Raw genomic sequence first — 6,000 nt, 5'->3', positions numbered from 1 at the left:
CCAACCACCCACCTTTAACCCAAGCCTAACCCTTCACCCCAAAAGTCCTCTTGATATTTACAAAGTAAAAAAGTTAAAAAGGAGGAGGATTGATTGTTTGGCAAGCCTATGGAAGGCGTAAGTTCCATGCCGCTCTCGAGTGATTCACTAAAAATATACACCTTCGGCCGAGTGTTGAGTGATCTCCCGTGAGGTATGTGAACTTGTATATAAATGGAATTTTAATAAGGCATGCTATGCCCAAATAAGTAATTTATCTTATGAAAAGTTCAAAATAAATCATAACGAATAGGATTGTAAATAAATAAAAATAAAACTTATAAAGACCTTGGATTCCCGACACTCTAGGACAAGCTAAAAAACATTCTCTTCTACCTATTCCATTTGGGAGTGTAAGCCACATTTAAAGAGTTTTGCTTGAGGACAAGCAAAAGTTCAAGTGTGGGGGTATTTGATGTGTGTAAAATGCAACATATAAATCACATCAATTAAGGCATAAAAGTAACCCTTTTTAAGTACTAATGTTGGAAAAATAGTGTTTTTGTCTTCCTTTTGTATTTTCAGAATGAAATGAGCTCAAAATCACAAAAGAAGCAAAAAGACAACTAATTCTACCATAAATACAAGAAAAGGAACAAAAGTAGACTGCCCGGACCCTCAACGGCACCTCCCAAGGCAAAAGAGAAGAAACAGAGTCTGAACACGCCCCGTGTCCAGCGAACACGGGGGCGTGCCCAGGAAGCAGCAGAAAAGACAAACCAGTAGAAGCTTTCATTGCCCACCACGGGGCCGTGTACAGCGGGCACGGGGGCGTGGTGAAAGTACAACAGGCGCATTAATTGTAATTCGCAATTACAATTAATGAAGAGAGAGAATGTCAGACGGGCACGGGGCCGTGTCCAGCGGACACGGGGCCGTGTCCAGCCTTCTGTTCAGCCTATAAATAGAGGAGCTTGGCTTCATTTTCTCTCATCCCTTGGCACACCACCTCTCTCACACTTCATCCACCACCCACCACCACCATAACACCATCATCCACCACCATCATCCATTGTCCATCGTAGAGTGTGTGAGTCGTCTCGGGATCCAAGATTGATCGTAAGAGTTCTTGACAATCAAGGCCATGTTTGCCTAAGTCTCTTACATCACTTGGTGAAGACAAGTGTTTAGTATAATACTTTTTATTTTTAATCTTTTGCACTTTTTATTTGGTTTTGTATTAATGACTTTAATAACTAGTTACTTATGTTGAAGGTGATCTTTCCTTATCGTTTGTCCGTGGTGTCTTGGCGTTATTTTACTGTCTATATAAAATAAAAGATTTTCACCATTCATATCTCCACGGTCTATATGGAGGTATGTTGGCTACCTGGTCGGGGGTTAAGGGAACGGTTTGGTAAGGGTCTTGCCCTTGTTCAGCGTTTAGAGGTCCTGCTTGAGACCTGGGTCAAATTTAGTAGGATCTCCTTCAATGCCCATAGGTATTGGATGGCGGGGATCCAAACTCTTTGACCCCCTCATAAGTTAACTACTATTAATACTATAACCCGGCTATTTAGGACTGTATCCCTGCTGACTCAGACTACTTAGCCGAGGGTAACGTCACCGCCAAAAGCGGGGCCTACCACAATTTGCATTAATAACTTAATTCATTATCTTTCAATAATCCGACCCTTTAGGATTGTATCCTTGCTGACTCAAACTACTGGGTTGAGGGTAACGTCGCCTTCAAAAGAGGGGCCTACTACAATAACTAAGATAATCTCTTAAACAAGTGCAAAAGTGCGAAAATAATCAAAGGTTATACTAATACACGTGTCGGATCCAAGTGATTCATCTTGTCTATCTGTTTTTATTTTATTTTATTTTATTTTTCAGCATTTAGTTAGTTTTTATTTTTCTTAGTCTAAAACATTTTTCTCACTTTTTGATTTGATTAGACGTTGAGGATAAACCGGTACTAAAAGCTCTTGTGTCCTTGGACGACCTCGGTATCTTACCAACACTATACTACGTCCACGATGGGTGCACTTGCCCATATGTGTGTTTAGTGTTAGTGAATATCGTGTTTTATAAATTTAAAACTTGGCTAAAAGTGTAAAAAGGGGCTAAAATATATATCTAAAATATATACACACCGACACACATCAAGTTTTTGGCGCCGCTGCCAGGGACACAAGGATTTTAAGGCATAAAACTGAAAAATATGAGTGAGAAGATAGCCCCATAAAAACCATCACTTGGTCTAGCCAAAAACTTGATGTGTGTCGGTGCGATATTATTTTTGATGTATATTTAAGCCCCTTTTTACACTTTTAGCCAAGTTTTAAATTTATAAAACACGATATTTACTAACACTAAACACACATATGGGCAAGTGCACCCATTGTGGACGTAGTATAGTGTTGGTAAGATACCGAGGTCGTCCAAGGACACAAGAGCTTTTAATACCGGTTTATCCTCAACGTCTAATCAAATCAAAAAGTGAGAAAAATGTTTTAAACTAAGAAAAATAAAAACTAACTAAATGCTGAAAAATAAAATAAAATAAAATAAAAACAGATAGACAAGATGAATCACTTGGATCCGACACGTGTATTAGTATAACCTTTGATTATTTTCGCACTTTTGCACTTGTTTAAGAGATTATCTTAGTTATTGTAGTAGGCCCCTCTTTTGAAGGCGACGTTACCCTCAACCCAGTAGTTTGAGTCAGCAAGGATACAATCCTAAAGGGTCGGATTATTGAAAGATAATGAATTAATTTATTAATGCAAATTGTGGTAGGCCCCGCTTTTGGCGGTGACGTTACCCTCGGCTAAGTAGTCTGAGTCAGCAGGGATACAGTCCTAAATAGCCGGGTTATAGTATTAATAGTAGTTAACTTATGAGGGGGTCAAAGAGTTTGGATCCCCGCCATCCAATACCTATGGGCATTGAAGGAGATCCTACTAAATTTGACCCAGGTCCCAAGCAGGACCTCTAAATGCTGAACAAGGGCAAGACCCTTACCAAACCGTTCCCTTAACCCCCGACCAGGTAGCCAACATACCTCCATATAGACCGTGGAGATATGAATGGTGAAAATCTTTTATTTTATATAGACAGTAAAATAACGCCAAGACACCACGGACAAACGATAAGGAAAGATCACCTTCAACATAAGTAACTAGTTATTAAAGTCATTAATACAAAACCAAATAAAAAGTGGAAAAGATTAAAAATAAAAAGTATTATACTAAACACTTGTCTTCACCAAGTGATGTAAGAGACTTAGGCAAACATGGCCTTGATTGTCAAGAACTCTTACGATCAATCTTGGATCCCGAGACGACTCACACACTCTACGATGGACAATGGATGATGGTGGTGGATGATGGTGTTATGGTGGTGGTGGGTGGTGGATGAAGTGTGAGAGAGGTGGTGTGCCAAGGGATGAGAGAAAATGAAGCCAAGCTCCTCTATTTATAGGCTGAACAGAAGGCTGGACACGGCCCCGTGTCCGCTGGACACGGCCCCGTGCCCGTCTGAGATTCTCTCTCTTCATTAATTGTAATTGCGAATTACAATTAATGCGCCTGCTGTACTTTCACCACGACCCCGTGCCCGCTGGACACGGCCTCGTGGTGGGCAATGGAAGCTTCTACTGGTTTGTCTTTTCTGCTGCTTCCTGGGCACGCCCCCGTGTTCGCTGGACACGGGGCGTGTTCAGACTCTGTTTCTTCTCTTTTGCCTTGGGAGGTGCCGTTGAGGGTCCGGGCAGTCTACTTTTGTTCCTTTTCTTGTATTTATGGTAGAATTAGTTGTCTTTTTGCTTCTTTTGTGATTTTGAGCTCATTTCATTCTGAAAATACAAAAGGAAGACAAAAACACTATTTTTCCAACATTAGTACTTAAAAAGGGTTACTTTTATGCCTTAATTGATGTGATTTATATGTTGCATTTTACACACATCAGTGATTCCTACGAAAGTGAGTTAGGTTTATTGTTATTGTAAATTATTTTTCCACATAAATCAAAGTGAATTAACGTATGACTTGGTAATATTTTCATAAACGTGGTAGAACTAGGTAGCTAATAAATTTTAATGGTTGTGAGAAACATGCTTCTACAGAAGGGTTAACATTTGTAGGTACATTATGTTCATGGGACGACCGCTTTCTTGAAGAGAAGAAGTGCACACGAGAAATGAGCTCAAAAATCAGGTGCATACGTTTCCTTTTACTTTTCATTTTTAGTTAGCAAATAAGTGGATAGTAAATCGTAGTTTATTTTCCGAGGTGAAATTTTGGGGAGGTTAACCGTGTCACATCCCTTGTGCAATTTAAAAACTCTAGTTCTTACACATTGAGGACAATGTTTACCTCAAGTGTGGGGATGGGGGAGTAGTAAAAGTTTTTCGATTTTTAACCCGTTCATTTAAACATTACACATTGAGGACAATGTTTACCTCAAGTGTGGGGATGGGGGAAAATTTCAAAAATTTTTAAAAAATGTCTTTGTTTGAAGCGATCTAAAAAGCACAAGTAACTAAGTCAACGGGGGATGGCACAACCCATTTGGTCTATTGTCATGGTCAAGTTCAAACAATTAGCATGACGGGTATTTAGCGGGTGGTTATTTGGGAATAATCCACCTAAGAAACTAGTACATTATGCATATCACATACCATACCCTTATACGTGAGGTTTTGAGCCACTTTATATCATAGATTTACATATACATGTTTCTTTGTTTGAGTGGACCATTGGTCGCGTATTGTAGAACTTGCAACTTTTGATACGTTCGAGACCATAGACCGAATACAAGCACGAGAATGATTAAGGCATTAGGTAAACCTTTTTCTTTTACACCATTTATCTATCCTTACCCAAATGAATCCCCTAGTAGCCCACTTTGAGCCTAATCCTTTCTTTTGTCAACCCAGTTAGCCCATAACCTTAAACCTTTTCTTTTAAACCCGTGTGAGGAAAATTCGATTGTAGGTCTATTTGTTTGTATAGTTGTGCTTTACATTTTGCGAAAAAAAATCGAAAAATTCAGAAAAGTTGTGAAAAAAGAGAAAAATTGTTGAGAAAAATACAAAAAAAATATGAGTATTAGTTATTGAATAAAAGGCGAAACTCGTTGCCTCTTAGCTTGATGTTTATAGTTTACTCGTGTTTAGAATAGTTTCATTGTAATAAAAATTGAATTTTCATCACCTTAGCCACTTAAAAAAAAATTCCATACCCTTAACCTAACCCCGTTACAACCCTCCAAAGACCTTATGACTTGTTCTTAGTATTCGTGTTCGGTGGTGGAGAATGATTGAGTTGCAAGCCTATGCGGGTACGTATTCTAATCGGTTTGAGTGATCATTTTAAAAGTGCTAATACATCATTATAATTAGCCAAATTTTAAACCGAGTGGAGAGAACATTGTGAGGGATGTGCATGAATTATTAGTTTCAAAGGCAAGTTAATCTTGGATAACCATTTTACATGATTAATCATTTATTGCTAAATAGGTCGAAAATTGTAAAAAGTTTGAACCGGGCATGACAATAGACCTTAACCTTAGTCTCGGGAATGGGGAGTGTGTTTTCCATTCGACCCACGTGAAAGTGAAAAACAGATTTGCTTGAGGGCAAGCAAATGACAATTGTGGGGATGTGATGGAAGGTGTGAAACCCGAGTGTTAACGTGCGTATTTTGTGTGAATTGTTGTCGTTTAAGTGATAATGTGCTTTGAATATGTTAACTACGGGTGTTTGTAATGTTACAGATTAATCGCGTAAATCGGTGAATTTTGGAACGCTTGGTGATGGAACGGAACAAGCGAGGATGTTTATCACGATGTATTACATCATTTGGGACGTGTTCAGGTCGAGTGATAGTTTGAATGTGAAAAAAAAAACGCGAAAGTATGAAGTCAAAAGCGTAGCTTACGTTTTGAAGGCTTGGCTTATGGTTTGATGATTTTGGAATGTGCATCGAATTGTTAATGGAAAAAGGTTTT

This window comes from Helianthus annuus, chromosome 12 (genome assembly GCF_002127325.2).
Source record: "Helianthus annuus cultivar XRQ/B chromosome 12, HanXRQr2.0-SUNRISE, whole genome shotgun sequence".
Taxonomy (NCBI): Eukaryota; Viridiplantae; Streptophyta; class Magnoliopsida; order Asterales; family Asteraceae; genus Helianthus; species Helianthus annuus.
The sequence above is the reverse complement of the archived record's forward strand: the minus strand, read 5'-3'. Positions refer to the sequence as shown.